Genomic DNA, 19,163 nt, shown 5'->3' on the forward strand with positions numbered 1-19,163 from the left:
GCCCCCGACCTTCTGCTACGTCCGACTTTGCTTCTGCCTACTCCCTTGTACCTCGCCTATCTTCAGCAGCCAGAGAGGTGAGCCGTTGCTAGTGGATACGACCTGGTCACTACCGCCGCAGCAAGACCATCCCGCTTTGCGGCGGGCTCTGGTGAAAACCAGTAGTGTCTTAGAACCGGTCCACTAGCACGGTCCTCGCTATCCCTCTCTGGCACAGAGGATCCACCTCCTGCCAGCCGGCATCGTGACAGTAGATCCGGCCATGGATCCCGCTGAAGTTCCTCTGCCAGTTGTCGCTGACCTCCCTACGCTGGTCGCCCAGCAAGCTCGTCAGATCGCCCAACAAGATCACCAGCTGTCGTACTTGACCACCATGACACAGCAACTCCAGTCACAACTACAGCAAGTACAGTCACAGCTACAGCAGCAACAACCATCTCCTCCGCCAGCTCCTGCACCCCTTCCGCAGCGAGTGGCCACTCCTAGCCTCCGCCTGTCCTTGCCGGACAAATTTAATGGGGACTCTAAGTTTTGCCGTGGCTTTCTTTCGCAATGTTCCCTGCACATGGAGATGATGTCGGACCAGTTTCCTACTGAAAGGTCTAAGGTGGCTTTCGTAGTCAGCCTTCTGTCTGGAAAAGCTCTGTCATGGGCCACACCGCTCTGGGACCGCAATGACCCCGTCACTGCCTCTGTACACTCCTTCTTCTCGGAAATTCGAAGTGTCTTTGAGGAACCTGCCCGAGCCTCTTCTGCTGAGACTGCCCTGCTGAACCTGGTCCAGGGTAATTCCTCCGTTGGCGAGTACGCCATACAATTCCGTACTCTTGCCTCTGAACTATCCTGGAATAATGAGGCTCTCTGCGCGACCTTTAAAAAAGGCCTATCCAGCAACATTAAAGATGTTCTGGCCGCACGAGAGACTCCTGCTAACCTGCATGAACTCATTCATCTAGCCACTCGCATTGACATGCGTTTTTCTGAGAGGCATCAAGAGCTCCGCCAGGAAAAAGACTTAGATCTCTGGACACCTCTCCCACAGTCTCCACTGCAATCCGCGCCTAGGCCTCCCGCCGAGGAGGCCATGCAAGTGGATCGGTCTCGCCTGACCCTGGAAGAGAGGAATCGCCGTAAGGAAGAGAATCTTTGTCTGTACTGTGCCAGTACTGAACATTTTTTGGTGGATTGCCCAATCCGTCCTCCACGTCTGGGAAACGCACGCTCGCACCCAGCTCTCGTGGGTGTGGCGTCTCTTGATGCTAACTCGGCTTCTCCACGTCTCACGGTGCCTGTTCGGATTTCTACTTCAGCCAGCTCTTCCCTCTCAGCCGTGGCCTGCCTGGACTCTGGAGCTTCTGGGAATTTTATTCGGGAGTCCTTAGTGAATAAATTCCGCATTCCGGTGACCCGTCTTGTCAAGCCACTCCACGTTTCCGCGGTCAACGGAGCCAGGTTGGATTGCACCGTGCGTTTCCGCACGGAGCCCCTCCTAATGTGCATCGGACCTCATCACGAGGAAATTGTATTTTTGGTCCTTCCTAATTGCACTTCTGAAGTTCTCCTTGGACTACCCTGGCTTCAACACCATTCCCCAACCCTGGATTGGTCCACTGGGGAGATCAAGAGTTGGGGCCCCTCTTGTTCCAAGGACTGCCTTCAACCGGTTCCCAGTACTCCCTGCCGTGACCCTGTGGTTCCTCCTGTATCCGGTCCCCCTAAGGTCATTAAGGACTCTGCCTGCCACAGGAAATGCCTCTCCCCCCCTCCCAGTCCCATCAGGCAAGCCCCTGTGTCCCCGCATGGCCCTCGTCCTGGTGTCACACTGCCCCGTGCCAGGTCTCGCCCTCTGCCCTCTCTCCCCATTCCTACTCCTGCTGTTCTGCCTGCCGTTGAGGAATCCCTCCATCCTTTCCCGGTGTCCTCATCCCAGGGGAGGCAGTTACCGGATAAAGAGAAGGGGAGACCTAAGGGGGGGGGTACTGTTACGCCTAGCGCTCCGGGTCCCCGCTCCTCCCCGGAGCGCTCACGGCGTCTTTCTCCCTGCAGCTCCCCGGTCAGTCCCGCTGACCGGGAGCGCTGCTCTGTCATGGCCGTTGGGGATGCGATTCGCACAGCGGGACGCGCCCGCTCGCGAGTCGCATCCCAGGTCACTTACCCGTTCCCGTCCCCTGCTGTCATGTGCTGGCGCGCGCGGCTCCGCTCTCTAGGGCGCGCGCGCGCCAGCTCCCTGAGACTTAAAGGGCCAGTGCACCAATGATTGGTGCCTGGCCCAATTAGCTTAATTGGCTTCCACCTGGTCCCTGACTATATCTATCCTCCTCCCATGCACTTCCTTGCCGGATCTTGTTGCCCTTGTGCCTAGTGAAAGCGTTTGTGTGTTTATAGCCTGTGTACCAGAACTTCTGCTATCTCCCCTGACTACGAACCTTGCCGCCTGCCCCCGACCTTCTGCTACGTCCGACTTTGCTTCTGCCTACTCCCTTGTACCTCGCCTATCTTCAGCAGCCAGAGAGGTGAGCCGTTGCTAGTGGATAAGACCTGGTCACTACCGCCGCAGCAAGACCATCCCGCTTTGCGGCGGGCTCTGGTGAAAACCAGTAGTGTCTTAGAACCGGTCCACTAGCACGGTCCTCGCTATCCCTCTCTGGCACAGAGGATCCACCTCCTGCCAGCCGGCATCGTGACAGCTATAAGCCGGACACATACACTTACGCAAAATAATTGCAACAAAATGGTCTTGACAAGTTCGTCAGGCTCTATACTTGAACGTTTCTTGTCACCTGTAACAACAAACGTGTTCTCACACAAAACACAGTTAGTCTTTTTGACCACAAGGGTAAGTTACTTGACTGACAAGATGCTCCTTAATATGGCATCTTTCCATCCCAGCCTCGCCGGTCGGTTTGTTTCCTAGGTTGTGACATGAACCTAGGACCACGAGACTGGGCCCCCTCCATGGGGTTAACGTGAGTGTTCCAAGAGACTTGGGACAAACAGGACTCTGTGATGGTCAGGCTCACAGTGACCACTACCTGTACCGCAGCAGCTTGCGCCACTGGGAGATGAGCTGTCGGTGCCTGTTGGGCCGGCCAAACCTTCGCAACAGCTGGAGTAGGCCTAGGCACTTGTGTTGATACACATAGGAGTAGGCCTGGGCACATCCTCAGATGACTTGGGCATGTATTTTGGAGCCATAGCAGGCGCCACGGGCAGATAGACCTCCTCCTCTCGGACGGGGTCTTTGACTTGCGATCATAGTAATCCAAAGGGATCTGCATCCCAGTCGTGTGATGGGAAGTAGGCAAATGGGATTTGGGTTGGATTCTTCGGACGGGTCACCGCAGCCGCCCACTCTCCTCTCATGCTCTGCATGGGCATGTACTCAACAATCTCCCTGCTCTCAAGAGAATGCATGGCTGGTGGAAGATAGTCTCTCTCTTTACTACCCTTCACTAAGATGTTTCCCCCGTGTCGGCAGTCCATAAGGGTGCCAATCCCCCTGACCTTGTCAAACTTTATCACAATTGCACTGCAGCGCTCCAGGGGTAGCTCACCCTCTCAGGGGTGCTCTAACTTCCTGATGTACAGGGCCTTCAACATTTTAGTATCCTGCTGCTGCTCCTGTCGCACCTCAAATGGCAGCTGCTTAGGCCCATCCTCTGAGCCCTCAGCTCCTCCACAATTGCGGCAACTTCAGTGTCTCTCTTGGCCCTTTCGGACCAGGCCGGAGGAACTGGGGGATAGGACTTCCCTGGTAGGGGAAGAAGATGCTCCCTCATGTAACGGATTAAGTAGGGCTCATCGTCGAACAATCACCTGGGTAAGGGTGGTGACTGCGGACATGCAGTAGACTCAACAGACTTTGGGGCCTGGGGGGTTTGCTCTGGGCAAGGGGTGGAAGGAGGGGTAGAAAACGCGGCCTCAGCCGGGGTAGTCACTTCTGATTCCTCCGTCTGGATTTTGGCCAAGGACCCCCAGGTCTGATGGTGAGGAGGCAGCCTCACCGGCGATGATGCATCTGATGACTTTGAAGTCCCCCCCCCCCCCCGGGGTTGCTGGCCAGTCGTCGTCCTCTGGTAGCGGGATATGGTGACAGGCCTCCTCGGCCCTGAGAGACAACCGCTGCAATCAGTCAGCAAGATCCTGAAATAGTTGCGCTGAGGCAACTTGCCGGGCCTCCGGCGCCATCTTAGTACTCTCCACACGTGCACTTGCCTGCTCCACCATTTTACTGCTCTCCGAGACTTCTGGCAAACTGAGGATCCTCGACTGTATGGTCCCTTTTATATTGGGCTCCGGGAAAATGGCCGTCGGCCGGAAGGACGTCATCAGTGCAGCGCCAACTTCTGCTCCCCCGGCTACATGAGGCAGATCTTCATAGTTCCACTTCGGCATGGACACAGCGAATTGACTTACACGCCCAGGGGTGGGACGTTGACCAGCACAGGACATTTTTGCGCGCTTCTCCAGCGCTTCCTTAACCCTTTCAGATATCAGCACAGTGGAACAGCGTAGCATGGCTTCGGTTTTGATTGTGCACATTGTTGTAGTGACTTTCACAGTTTTCCAACCACACAGGCAGCAAACTATTCTTCACCTCCCCCTCTATTTCACAAGCGTCTCAGTTAAGACACGTTTGCAGAACGTGTCTTAACTGGCACAAATTCTGTCGCATCGACATGCGATTTTTACACACAGTTTTGGGCACAATTCAGACTAGGGGGGAGGACTTGTGGCTTGTGGTAAATGGCGCATACTCTTATTCTATTCGTGATGCCAAGAAGTTTTGGTGTCGGAGTGTGAGGTGCAGGGTAGATGAAGGGCAAATGTTATGGCCCAAGGGGCAGATGGAATTAACCCCTTCTTTTTGTGACAGCAGGGCGTGGTTTAGCCTTAACCACCTGAAGGTAATACCGCTGATCCTGGGTTAGGCAGGGGCAATGAAGACACCAACGCCAGATTAAGGATAACGGCAGCTTTACTGAGGCAAGAAAGGTGATATAGTCTTTGCAGTACAGCCAAATATCCCAGGGAGGTGACCAGCAACACAGTTGGACCTCGCAGGCTTGCTGGGACTTGCAGTAGTTAGACTGACTTTAGTGCAGGCCATGGTGACTACAGATGGACTTGACTTGACAGAAATGGTGACTGACAATCAGATGACTTGACTTACTGATGACCGACTTGTGGCTGCAGGACTTTAGGCTTGAGGCCTCCAATGCTCTAGACATAGACACTAGAACAACTTGACTGCACTGGACCTCAGGAAAAAGAGAGAGATTGCAGCCCCTCCCCTGGTTATATAGGGGGGCTGTGCAAGGAGCCCATAGGTACCTGGGGGGTCACCTGGTCACTAGAGCCTCCTGGGTAACAATCATGCGGTACAAACATTAACCCCTTAAGGACACATGACGTACTGGAACGTCATGTGTCCGCTCCCGATCTATAACGCGGGGCCACGGCGTAATAGCGGGTCAGGCCGGCCTCTAACAACAACCGGGACCCGTGGCTAATAGCGCGTGGCATTGATCGTTGTGCCGCGCGCTATTAACCCTTTAGACGCGGCGTTCAAAGTTGAACGCCGAGTCTAAAGTGAAACTGAAACCATGCCGGTTAGCTCAGTGGGCTGTTCGGGATAACCGCGGCGAAATCGTGGCATCCCGAACAGCTTACAGGACAGCAGGAGGGTCCCTACCTGCCTCCTCGCTGTCCGATCGCCGAATGACTGCTCAGTGCCTGAGATCCAGGCATGAGCAGTCAAGCGGCAGAATCATCGATCACTGGTTTTCTATGAGAAACCAGTGATCAATGTAATAGATCAGTGTGTGCAGTGTTATAGGTCCCTATATAAACATATATGGTATCGCCGCATGCGGAAATGTCCAAATTATAAAAATATATTGTTAATTAAACCGCACGGTCAATGGCGTGCACGCAAAAAAATTCCAAAGTCCAAAATAGTGCATTTTTGGTCACTTTTTATATCATGAAAAAATGAATCAATAAGTCCTATCAATGCAAAAATGGTACTGTTAAAAATTTAAGATCACGGCGCAAAAAATGAGCCCTCATACCGCCCCATACACGGAAAAATAAAAAAGTTATAGGGGTCAGAAATGACAATTTTAAACGTATTAATTTTCCTGCATGAAGTTATGATTTTTTCCAGAAGTACGACAAAATCAAACCTATACAAGTAGGGTATCATTTTAACCGTATGGACCTACAGAATAAATATCAGGTGTCATTTTTACCGAAAAATGTACAACGTAGAGACGGAAGACCGCAAAAGTTACAAAACAGCGTTTTTTTTTTCATTTTGTTGCATAATGATTTTTTTTCCGTTTCACCGTAGATTTTTGGGCACAATGACTGACGTCATTACAAAGTAGAATTGGTGGCGCAAAAAATAAGCCATCATATGGATTTTTAGGTGCAGAATTGAAAGAGTTATGATTTTTTAAAGGCAAGGAGCAAAAAACGAAAATGCAAAAACGGAAAACCCCCCGGTCCTTAAGGGGTTAAAGCAACAGTACATTAAATGAGGCAAACCTATATACAATATGGTGATACTATAAGGGGGGCCCTGGGTACACCACTTCTACATACATTTGTACTGTAGCTTACATTTATGGATGTCTGTGCTGGTAAACACAGCAGATTCATAACACCTAGTAGATACACAGACTTACCTGTGGATAAGGCGTGTCAGTAAGGTGGAGGAGGTTTGTGGAGGCGTTATAGATAACAGATCATGGTGTTGTGTGCACTGCATTGAACTGTTTAGATGTACAGGAATTACTGTAAATGAAACTTTATTTGGTATGATTTTTTAAATTTCAACATTAAATGGAAGCAATTATTAGATATTTTAGAATTGTTGAACAGTCAGGGATGTACTCACCAGCAGGAGGGGGGCAGCCCCTATGAAATATGTTCCTTAGGCTGGGTTCACATCACGTTTTTGCAATATAGTTTCCGTATCAGGTTTTTAATTAAACAGATTCCTCAAAAGCGGACTAAACTGTATCAAAATGTGTGTACAAATTTTAACTCGTATAAAGTTGAAAACTGTATACGGTTTTAAAAAATGATGTCCGCTTTCAGCTGTTTTTAAGAAAAAAAAACGTATACGTTTTTAACTTTTCACTCCATTATGAATAAAGTTTTACTTGTTTTATTTCCCATTGACTCCCATGTTAAAAAAAAATTTATACGTTTCAATATGGTTTTTCACCCGCACCAAAAACTGTGGAAGTCTATGGTTTTGGGTACAGAAAAAAACTGACAAAACCATACAGGATGCAAAACGGACACAACCTGATGCATGTTTTGGCATACGGTTTTCAATGAATAGTCAATGCATACGGTTTTCAATACGGTTCCGTACGGTTTTCAAATTGAAAACGATTACGGGATCTGTATTGCAAAAACTTGGTGTGGACCCAGCCTTAGCCTGTTGATACAGCCAAGGAGCCATCAGCAGCTCTTACTCAACAGCTGTGATGGCTCCTCCAGTAATTGCTTTCTTCCACATTGTCCTGCTGGGAGCAGAGATGACTGCTACCAGTTCCCTGGGGGGGGAAGTTTAAAGGGGTACTCCGGCCCCAAGACATCTTATCCCCTATCCAAAGGATAGGGGAGAAGATGTCGGATCGCGGGGGTCGCGCCATCACACCCCCTCCCATAGACTTGCATTGAGGGGGCGGGGCGTGACATCACACATGGGCGGAGTCGTGATGTCACGATACTCCGTCCCTGTGGTCGGGTGGCTTAACACTGAGAGCCTCCAGCGCTTCCTGCAGTACTTACAGGTGGGTGCTGCATGCTAGATTGAGGGGGTTCCCAGCGGCGGGACCCCCGCGATCAGACATCTTATCCCCTATCCTTTGGATAGGGGATAAGATGTCTTGGGGCCGGAGTACCCCTTTAAGGTGCTGCACACATGTCTGCTCCTATTTATCTGTGACGGGTGGGAGAATGTCTAAAAATAGCTTAACACAAAACCTTTAACCCCTTAAGGACTCAGCCCATTTGGACCTTAAGGACTCAGACAATTTTATTTTTACGTTTTCGTTTTTTCCTCCTCCCCTTCAAAAAATTATAACTCTTTATATTTTCATCCACAGACTAGTATGAGGGCTTGTTTTTTGCGTGACCAGTTTTCCGTTGTAATGCCATCATTCACTTTATCATAAAATGTATGGCGCAACCATAAAATACTATATGTGTGGGGCAATACTATATGTGTGGAAGGCTTTGTTTTCATGCCGTACAATTTATGGTAAAAATGACATGTTTTTTATTCTCTGGGTCAATAAGATTAAAATGATACCCATGATTATACACTTTTCTATTACTGTTGCGCTTAAAAAAAATCGCAAACTTTTTAACTAAATTAGTACGTTTAAAATCCCCCTATTTTGAAGACCTATAACTTTTTTATTTTTCCGTATAAGCGGTGGTATGAGGGCTAATTTTTTGCCCCGTGATCTGTACTTTTTATTAATACCATATTTGCTTATACAAAACGTTTATTACATTTTTTATTAATTTTTTTTGGAATAAAATGTTATAAAAAAGCAGCTATTTTGGACTTTTTTTTTGTACGTTCACGCTGTTCACCGTACGGGATCATTTATTTTAATAGTTCGGATATTTACGCACGCGGTGATACCAAATATGTATATAGAATAATTTTTTTTACACTTTTTGGGGGTAAAATAGGGAAAATGGGACATTTTAGGTTTTTATTGGGGGAGGGGGTTTTTCAAAAAATTTTTACATTGTTTTTTACACTTTAATAGTCCCCATAGGGGACTATTTAAAGCAATCACTCAATTGCTAATCCTGTTCAGTGCTATGTATAGGACATAGCACTGATCAGAATTATTGGTGATCTTCTGCTCTGGTCTGCGGGAAGGCAGATCAGAGCAGAAGACTCCCGGAAGACAGCGGAGGCAGGTGAGGGGACCTCCGTCTGCCTTGCAGGATGATCGGATCGCCGCGGCAGCGCTGCGGGCGATCCGATCATCCTGTTAAGTGACCGCGATGTTGCAGATGCCGTGATCGGCATCTGAAGGGTTAATGGCGGACATCCGCGGGATCGCGGGTGTCCGCCATTACCGACGGGTCCCTGGCTGCGATACACAGCCGGGACCTACCGCGCATGATGCCGGCATCGCTCCGATGCCCGCGGTTATGCTCAGGACGTAAATGTATGTCCTGGTGCGTTAAGTACCACGTCACCAGGACGTACATTTACGTCCTGCGTCGTTAAGGGGTTAAAGGGGTACTCCGGTGAAATTTTTTTTTTTTTACTCAACTGGTGCCAGAAAGTTAAACAGATTTGTAAATTACTTTATTTAAAAATCTTAATCCTTCCAGTACTTATCAGCTGTTGTATACTACAGAGTAAGTTGTATTTCTTTCTGGAATTCTTTTAGTCTGACCACAGTACTCTCTGCTGATCCCCATAGCAAATCTCAAATCCCCATAGCAAACCTCTTCTGCTCTGGACAGTTTCTGAAAAGGACAGAGGTGTCAGCAGAGAGCACTGTGGTCAGACAGAAAAGAACTCCAGAAAGAAATACAACTTCCTGTGGAGCATACAGCATCTGACAAGTACTGGAAGGCTTAAGATTTTTAAATAGAAGTAATTTACGTTTTTTTTAAATCTGTGGCACCAGTTGATTTAAAAAAAATTGTTTTCCACCGGAGTACCCCTTTAATTTCTAAATCCTGACAACAAAAGGGAGTATACCCCTAAGAGGAAATATCCCAAATGGGTTCAAGAAGTAAATATTTAGCATGAGCTTCACAGGTTCACAATAACCTTAAAGGAATACTCTGCCGAAAATAAACTGATCGCAGGAGGCCTGACCGCTGAACCCCCCCCCCCCCCCCCCCGTGTGTTGTCTACCGGTGGACGGCAAACGATACATTTATTTCTATGGGAGTGCCGATGATGCCCAAGAGCTGTACTCGAGTCTTTTCGGCGCTCCCATAGGAATGAATGGAGTACATGCCAGCTGCAGCACTGAGGGCTAGGTCCTAGTGATCGCGCTGGGCTTTAGCAGTCTGACCCCACGTGATCAGCTGCTTAGGACCTATCCTCCTTGGAGGTTTGGATGTTATGTTAAAATGCCAATGAAAAATCCTTAATAAATTGCTGTCTTTAGCACACTGTGTGAGTAGATATTGGTACAATATACTGTAAACATTTGGTCTGTAGACAGAAATGGAAACTCCAAGTGTAGGAAATTCGTGTTCAAGCGTTATTGTAGAAAACAGATAAAAATGTGCAGGTGGACTACAAGTACATTAAAACCTACACCTTTCCGAAACTCCTTTTTCAAGGCCTAACCGTAAAGAAATACATGTCTAAATAAATAATACCTAATCTTATTAAAGAACCACCCCTAAGCTCATCATTATCTACCCCTTCCACCTAGCAAAATGCTGAATTCACATCAAAGACAGTGTAACCCCTTCATATCAGCACCAATTAAATGTTAACAGTAGGAAACAATAACTATGGAGTAAAACACCAGCATTAATATATACATACATAATACATTAAAGGGGTACTCCAGTGCAAAACAAATGTTTTCAAACCCACTGGGCCCAGAAAGTTAAACAGGTTTGTAAAATACATCTATATAAAAATCTTACTCCTTCCAGTACTTATCAGCTGCTGTATGCTCCAGAGGAAGTTGTGTTGTTCTTTTCAGTCTGACCACAGTGCTCTCTGCTGACACCTCTGTCCGTGTCAGGAACTGTCCAGAGGAGGAGAAGTTTGCTATGGGGATTTGCTCCTACTCTGGACAGTTCCTGACATGGACAGAGGTGTCAGCAGAGAACACCGTGGTCAGACTGAAAAGAACTACACAGCTGATAAGTACTGGAAGGATCAAAGGGGTATTCCAGTGAAAAACATTTTTATTCATATCAACCGGCTCCAGTAAGTTAAACAGATTTGTAAATTACTTCTATTAATTTTTTTTAATCCTACCAGTACTTATCAGCTGCTGAAGTTGAGTTATTCTTTTCTGTCTGACAACAGTTCTCTCTGCTGACCCCTCTGTCTGTCTCAGGAACTGTCCAGAGTAGGAGCAAATCCCCATAGCAAACCTCTCCAGCTCTGGACAGTTCCTGACACGGACAGAGGTGTCAGCAGAGAGCACTGTGGTCAGACTAAAAAAACTACACCACTTCCTCTGGAGCATACAGCTGATAAGTACTGGTAGGAGTAAGATTTTGATATAGAAATAATTTACAAATCTGTTTAACTTTCTGGAGCCAGCCACCGGAATATCCCTTTAAAGGAGTACTCCAGCCCAAAATAACTTATCCCCTATCCAAAGGATAGGGGATAAGTTATAGATCGCGGGGGGTCCGAGCGCTGGGGCCCTGGGGATCTCCTGGACGGGGCCGCAGCAGTCTGCCGAAAGTGAAGTTTCGTCCCCAGCAGAAAGCCGTGGCAGACACTCCCCCTCCATGTATCTCTATGGGATTCATGGAGGGGGCGTGTCGGCCACCGTGTCATGCGGGGACGGAACGCCCCCTTTCCTGTATATTGCTGCGGCCCCGTAACGAAGATGGCGGGGGGCCCCAATGCTCGGACCCCCCACGATCTATAACTTATAATTATTATATTTAGTATTATTATTATAGTTATTTTGCACTATAGATGTCCTTTAAGATTATTAAATAGAAGTAATTTACAAAACTGTATAACGCTCTGGCATCAGTTTATTTAAAAAAAATTTGGTTCCACCGGAGTACCCTTTTAAGCATTTATATATATATATATATATATATATATATTCTGCTTGATGCTATACTGTAGAATCCAATAGCGGACACTCATGGGAAATTAAAAAAGTGTCCACTATTGAAGATGTCCCCTATTGGGAAAAAAGGCCTTAAAGGGGTACTCTGGTGGAAAACTTTTTTTTTTTTTTTTTAAATCAACTGGTGCCAGAAAGTTAAACAGATTTGTAAATTACTTCTATTAAAAAATCTTAATCCTTCCAGTACTTATTAGCTGCTGAATACTTCAGAGGAAATGTTTTTCTTTTTGGAACCCAGTGCTCTCTGCTGACATCTCTGTCCATTTTAGGAACTGACCAGAGCAGCATATGTTTGCTATGGGGATTTTCTCCTACTCTGGACAGTTCCTAAAATGGACAGAGATGTCAGCAGAGAGCACTGTGCTCGTGATGTCAGCAGAGAGCTCTGTGTTCCAAAAAAGAAAATAATTTCTTATGTAGTATTCAGCAGCTAATAAGTACTGGAAGGATTAAGATTTTTTAATAGAAGCAATTTACAAATCTGTTTAACTTTCTGGCCCCAGTTGATAAAAAAAAAAAAAGTTTTCCACCGGTGTGCCCCTTTAAAGGCAGACACCGGCCCTAAGGATAGGAGATAAGATGTATGATCATGGGGGTCCAGCCGCTGGGGATCCCCCCAATCTGTCATTGTGCACCCACCTTTGTGAGCTCTCCGCAGCATTGTGACATCACGACTCCGCCCCCGGGTGACGTCACACCCCACCCCCTCAACGCAAGGCTATGGGAGGGGCGTGAAAATACTGGCCAGGTGGCAACCCTATACACCATTCTTATAAGGGTGGTCTTACATGTAGAAGTATTGATGACCTCCCGTTCTCAAGATATGTGGAATAATAGTTTGTCTAAAAATTCAGGTAACCATCAGATGGCTGTGAACAAAATCTTAACCCCTTAAAGGGGTACTCCAGTGGAAAACTATTTTTTTTTTTAAATGAACTGGTGCCAAAAAGTTAAACAGATTTGTAAATTACTTCTATTAAAAAATCTTTATCCTTCCAGTAGTTATTAGCAGCTGTATGCTATAGAGGAAATTATTTGCTTTTTGAATTTCTTTTTTGTCTTGTCCACAGTGCTCTCTGCTGACATGTGATGCCCATATCAGGAACTGTCAAGAGCAGGAGAAAATCCTCATAGCAAACCTATGCTACTCTGGACAGTTCCTGACAGGGACAGAGGTGTCAGCAGAGAGCACTGTGGACAAGACAAAAAAGAAATTCAAAAAGCAAAGAATTTCCTTTGTAGCATACAGCTGCTAATAAGTACTGGAAGGATAAAGATTTTTTAATAGAAGTAATTTACAAGTCTGTTTAATTTTCTGGCACTAGTTGATTCCACGGGAGTACCCCTTTAAGGACCAGAGCATTTTTTGCAAACCTTGCCTCTGTCCCTTTATGCATTAATAACTCTGGGATGCTTTTACTCATGAATTTGATTCCGAGATTGTTTTTTGTGACATATGTTTGTGTTTGTGCATTATATTTGTGGTAAATTTTCATCGATATTTGCATAATTTATTGGTGAAAAATTCCACAATTTCATGAAAAATTTGAAAATTTAGCTTTTTACTAACTTTAAAGCTCTCTGCTTGTAAGGAAAATAGACATGGCAAATAAATTATATATTGATTCACATATTCAATATGTCTTCTTTATGTTGGCATTATATTATATATAACATTAGAGGCCTTAAAGTATAGCAGCAATTTTTCACAAAAATTTCAAAATCTGAATTTTTCAGGGACCAGTTTAGTTTTGAAGTGAATTTAAGGGTCTTTATGTAAGAAATCCCTCATAATGAACCCCATTATGAAAACTGCACCCCTCAAAGTATTCAAAATGACATTCAGAAAATTTGTCAACTCTTTGTTTCACAGGAATAGCAGCAAAGTGGAGGAGAAAATTCAAAATCTTCATTTTTTTACACGAAAATGTAAAAGGAAAAAAAGCACCCCAAAATTTGTTTGAAGGAAATACCTCATATGTGGATATAAAGTGCTCTGTGGGTGCAGTAGAGGGCTCAGAAGAAAAGGAGCAACAATGGGCTTTTGGAGAGTGAATTTTGCAGAAATTGTTTTTGGGAGAATGTCACATTTAGGAAGCCCGCATGGTGCCAGAACAGCAAAAAAAGAGAAAAAACACATGGCACACTATTTGGAAAACTTCACCCCTCAAAGAAGGAACAAGGAGTATAGTGAGCCTCAACATCCCACAGGTGATTGATGAACTTTCTGAACTTTCGTTAAAGTGGGACGTGAAAATGAAAAATTAGATTTTGTTCACTAAAATGCTGGTGTTAACCTAATTTTTTCATTTTCATGAGGGGTAATTGGAGAAAATGCCCCTCAAAATTTGTAACCCCATTTCTCTCGAGTAAGGAAATACCTCATATGTGGAAGTAAAGTGCTCTTTGGGTGCACTAGAGGGCTCAGAAGGGAAAGAGTTTTTGAAGAGCAAATTTAGCTGAAATGGTTTTTGGGGGGTATGTCGCATTTAGGAAGCCCCCATGGTGCAAGAATGGAAAAAAAAACCACATGGCATACTATTTGGGAAACTACACTGCTCAAGGAAGGTAACAAGGGGTACAGTGACCACCTGTGGGGTGTTAATGCTTACTGCACCCCTTAATACTTTCCTTGAGGAGTGTAGCTTCCAAAATGGGGTCACATGTGGGTGTTTTTTTTTTGTTTGTTTGTTTTTTGCGTTTATGTCAGAACCACGGCCCTCTGTGATTGGTCGGTAGCTCCTAACCAATTGCAGGGATAGGAATGGGTGGCACTCCTGCCACCTCACTCATATCCTTTAGGATGATCGGTGCTGTCTCGGACAGCACCAATCACCCTTATCTTACGGGCCATCGGGTCACTAGAGACTTCTCGGCCTTATGGCTAAGATCAAGTGTAGTATCTGTTCTTATTAGTGGTTTAGTCTCTGCCATTGATGTAGGATGGATGCTGCATGGAGGAGCAGGTGTACTGGGGCGTTCCGGGGCTGGTGCCACAGAACCAGATCAACGGCTGTCCTGATGTGACCTGTTTCCTCCGGGTCTCGCCATGAGGTAGAGGGGTGTAGAGCCGAGGTACGTCTGTGCCTCGGGGAGTGGTGACCCTGAGGTGCCGAAACTCACTGGGTATTATAACTCACTGAGTAAAAGCACTGCACCATTACTCTTCACCTTTGGCACTCTTGGTATCCTGGCCTTTTGGCTAGGATTGGGGAAATTTTTATAGATCCGGCTGGATGACCGGGCAGTATATCTGCACTACGTTCACTTATTTATAATTTTTTTTTTGTATGTCACTGTGCCACGTTTCGTGTTTTTCTTTGTACACAGGATTGGCAGGATGCGGTAGCCCATCTGGGTGTCCCTCCTGGCAGTCTAGGGGAGGTGTGTGTGGCCATTAAGTTCCTCACCTCCCTGCAACCCCTGGGCATCTTGGCTTCGGTCAAGATGCCATCAGTATACGGCTCCTTGGCTGATACCTTGGTTAACGCCTAGGTTGAAGCCAGGAGCATTTTCGGCCCCTTAGTAGCTTCGGCGAAAAGGGGCATCGAACCTGGATCCTTGCAGGTGCCTTTTGACCCGGAGGTGAAGGGTAGGTTTGTTGGGGGGCCTCTCTCCTGTTGGAGAAGGGCTTAGCGATAGACCGCATCCTTTGTGCACGTTTTTTTAGTGTGACACATTTGCACTTTTTCATGCACTTTGGGTGATAGAGAGCACTTGCCTCGGCTCTAAAAAAAATTAAATCGGGTCACCAGAGACCCGATTGGCCTGGAAAAAACATGATTAGCCGGTCAGAATTGATCTGCAAATCGCGGTGATCACGGTCTCAGGACCACCCTAGGCCATATGCCGGGATGGCTGCTGATGAGCGGTGGTGATCGGAAATACCAAGGGTGTACAGGTATGCCCTTCGTCCTTAACTACTGGGACGCAAGGGCGTACCTGTCCGCCCTTCGTCCCAAACAAGTTAATATAGGGAGTGGCGGGTGATGGGCAGGATTATACAGTCAAGGGGTATATAATAGACATACATCCCCTTCAATGTAAAACATTTACACCCCTGACTGTATAATCCCGCTCATCACCTGATATTCACTCATAATTAAGTTCACATCCATCTGACAATTTTATTGAATTATCAGGCAAACTATATGCCTGATAAGCTATGCTGAGCATTCATGTGTATGGAGTTATCATTTGTTTGTCAATATTTATGATGCTTTTAACCCCTACAGGACCCATGACGTAACAGTACGTCCCGACACCCTGGGTCTTAAGGACCAGGGACGTACATTTACGTCATGGGCAGTTCTAGTCCCCGCCGTGCACCGGGCGGGGATCGGAGCGGCATGCCTGCTGAAATCATTCAGCAGGCATCCCGTGCAAATGCCCAGGGGGGGTCATCAGACCCCCCCATGTCGGCGATCGCGGCAAATCGCAAGTGAATTCACACTTGCGATTTGCGCAATTCCGGGTCATTACGGGTCTATAGTGACCCAGTGACCCGGAATGTAAGGGGGATCGCGGGTGTCTAAGACACCCACGATCCCCCTGAAGCGATAGGAGTGAGGTGGCACGGGTGCCACCCCTCCTATCCGTGCTATTGGTGGTCTAGACGCGACCACCAATAGCAGATCGGGGGCGGGGGGGTTTACTTTCGTTTTCCCCGTCCTGCCCTCCCACAATAGGCGGGGCAGGACGGGGAAACGACGGGGACCGGCGCCAAAGATCCACTTACCGATCCGGGCGGGCGTCGGAGGCTGCAGGCAACGGAGACCGGCGGGCGGCGATGACGTGCGGCTGGATCCGACGGAAGCCGGTGAGTTGCCTAGCAACATCTGGAGGGTACAGTTTGAGACCATTATACAGTGGTCTATAACTGTAGCCCTCCAGATGTTGCAAAACTACAACTCCCAGCATGCCCAGACAGCTGTTTGGGCATGCTGGAATATGTAGTTTTGCAACAGCTGGAGGGCTACAGTTTGAGACCACTATATAGTGGTCCCTAAACTGTAGCCCTCCAGATCTTGCAAAACTACAACTCCTAGCATGCTCAAACAACTGTTTGCTGTCAGGGCATGCTGGGAATTGTAGTTTTGCAACAGCTGGAGGACCACAGTTTGGAGATCACTTTGCAGTGTTCTCTAAAACTGTAGCCCTCCAGATGCAAAACTGCAAATCCCAGCATGTCCAAACAGCAATCAGCTGTCTCGGCATGCTGGGAGTTGTAGTTGCGTACCTCCAGCTATTGCATAACTACATCTCCCAGCATGCCCTTCGGCGATCAGTACATGCTGGGAGTTGTAGTTTTGCAACAGCTGGAGGCACACTGGTTAGAAAATACTGAGTTAGGTAACAGAACCTAACTGAAGGTTTTCCAACCAGTGTGCCTCCAGCTGTTGCAAAACTACAACTCCCAGCATGCACGGTCTGTCAGTACATGCTGGGAGTTGTAGTTTTGAAACAGCTGGCGGTTTGCCCCCCCATGTGAACGTACAGGGTACATTCACACGGGCAGGCTTACAGTAAGTTTCCTGCTTCAAGTTTGGGCTGCGGCTCAAACTTCTAGCGAGAAACTCACCGTAACCCGCCTGTGTGAATGTACCCTAAAAACACTACACTACCACATAATAAAGAGTAAAACACTACATATACACCCCCATACACTGTCCCCCCAATAAAAATGAAAAACGTATTGTATGGCAGTGTTTCCAAAACGGAGTCTCCAGCTGTTGCAAAACAACAACTCCCAGCATTTCCGGACAGCCACTGACTGTCCAGGCATGCTGGGAATTTAGCAACAGCTGGAGGCACCCTGTTTGGGAATCACTGGCAAAGAATACCCCTATGTCCACCCCTGTGCAATCCCTAATTTAGTCCTCAAATGCGCATGGCGCTCTCTCACTTCGGAGCCCTGTCGTATTTCAAGGAAACAGTTTAGGGCCACATATGGAGTATCTCCGTACTCGGGAGAAATTGCACTACAAATTTTGGGGGGCTTTTTCTCCTTTTACCCCTTATGAAAAGGAAAAGTTGGGGCTACACCAGCTTGTTAGTGTAAAAAAATAAAAAAATTTACACTAACATGCCGGTGTTGCCCTTTACTTTTTATTTTCACAAGCGTTAAAAGGAAAAAAAGACCCCCAAAATTTGTAACACAATTTCTTCTGAGTACGGAAATACCCCATATGTAGGCGTAAAATGCTCTGTGGGGGCACAACAAGGCTCAGGAGTGAGAGCGCACTATGTACATTTGAGGTCTAAATTGGTGATTTGCACAGGGGTGGCTGATTTTACAGCGGTTCTGACATAAACCCCCCCCAAAAAATACCCACATGTGACCCCATTTTGGAAACTACACCCCTCACGCAATGTAATAAGGGGTACAGTGAGCATTTATGCCCCACAGGTGTCTGACAGATTTTTGGAACAGTGGTCCGTGAAAATGAAAAATTTTTTTTTTCATTTGCACAGCCCACTGTTCCAAAGATCTGTCAAACGCCAGTGGGGTGTAAATATTCACTGCACCCCTAATTAAATTCTGTGAGGGGTGTAGTTTCCAAAATAGGGTCACATGTGGGGGGGTTCCACTGTTCTGGCACCACGGGGGGCTTTGTAAACGCACATGGCCCCTGACTTCCATTCCAAACAATTTTTTTCCCAAAAGCTCAATGGCGCTCCTCCTCTTCTGAGCATTGTAGTGCGCCAGCAGAGCACTTGACGTCCACACATGGGGTATTTCCATACTCAGAAGAGATGGGGTTACAACTTTTGGGGGGTCGTTTCTGCTATTAACCCTTGCAAAAATGTGAAATTTGGGGGGAAACACACATTTTAGTGAAAACATTTTTTTTTTTTTTACATATGCAAAAGTCGTGAAACCCCTGTGGGGTATTAAGGCTCACTTTATTCCTTATTACGTTCCTCAAGGGGTCTAGTTTCCAAAATGGTATGCCATGTGTTTTGCTGTTCTGGCACCATAGGGGCTTCCTAAATGCGACATGCCCCCTGAGCAAAATTTCCTCTCAAAAAGCCAAATATGACTCCTTCTCTTCTGAGCATTGTAGTTCACCCGTAGTGCACTTCAGGTCAACTTATGGGGTACCGCCATACTCAGAAGAGATGGGGTTACAAATTTTGGGGGGTCTTTTCTGCTATTAACCCTTGCAAAAATGTGAACTTTGGGGGAAAACACACATTTTAGTGAAAAAATTATAATTTTTTTTTACATATGCAAAAGTCGTGAAACACCTGTGGGGTATTAAGGCTCACTTAATTCCTTGTTACATTCCTCAAGGGGTCTAGTTT

General features: G+C 46.7%; 1 protein-coding gene and 1 pseudogene across 12 annotated transcripts in view; one reads left to right on the forward strand and one right to left on the reverse strand.

The window, feature by feature from the left end:
• Window positions 1–19,163, reverse strand: part of IRF7 (interferon regulatory factor 7) — a 207,756-nt gene that overhangs the window by 161,811 nt on the left and 26,782 nt on the right. The window contains exon 1 of one of the 12 annotated variants that reach the window (XM_056527137.1): window positions 6,693–6,749. The exons of the other annotated variants lie outside the window; for them this stretch is intronic. The gene's annotated coding sequence lies outside the window, so the exon portion shown is untranslated. Of the gene's footprint in view, window positions 1–6,692; window positions 6,750–19,163 lie in introns of those variants that run through there. 12 annotated transcript variants of the gene reach the window in all.
• LOC130277972 (U2 spliceosomal RNA) lies at window positions 14,720–14,809 on the forward strand (annotated as a pseudogene).

This window comes from Hyla sarda, chromosome 6 (genome assembly GCF_029499605.1).
Source record: "Hyla sarda isolate aHylSar1 chromosome 6, aHylSar1.hap1, whole genome shotgun sequence".
Taxonomy (NCBI): Eukaryota; Metazoa; Chordata; class Amphibia; order Anura; family Hylidae; genus Hyla; species Hyla sarda.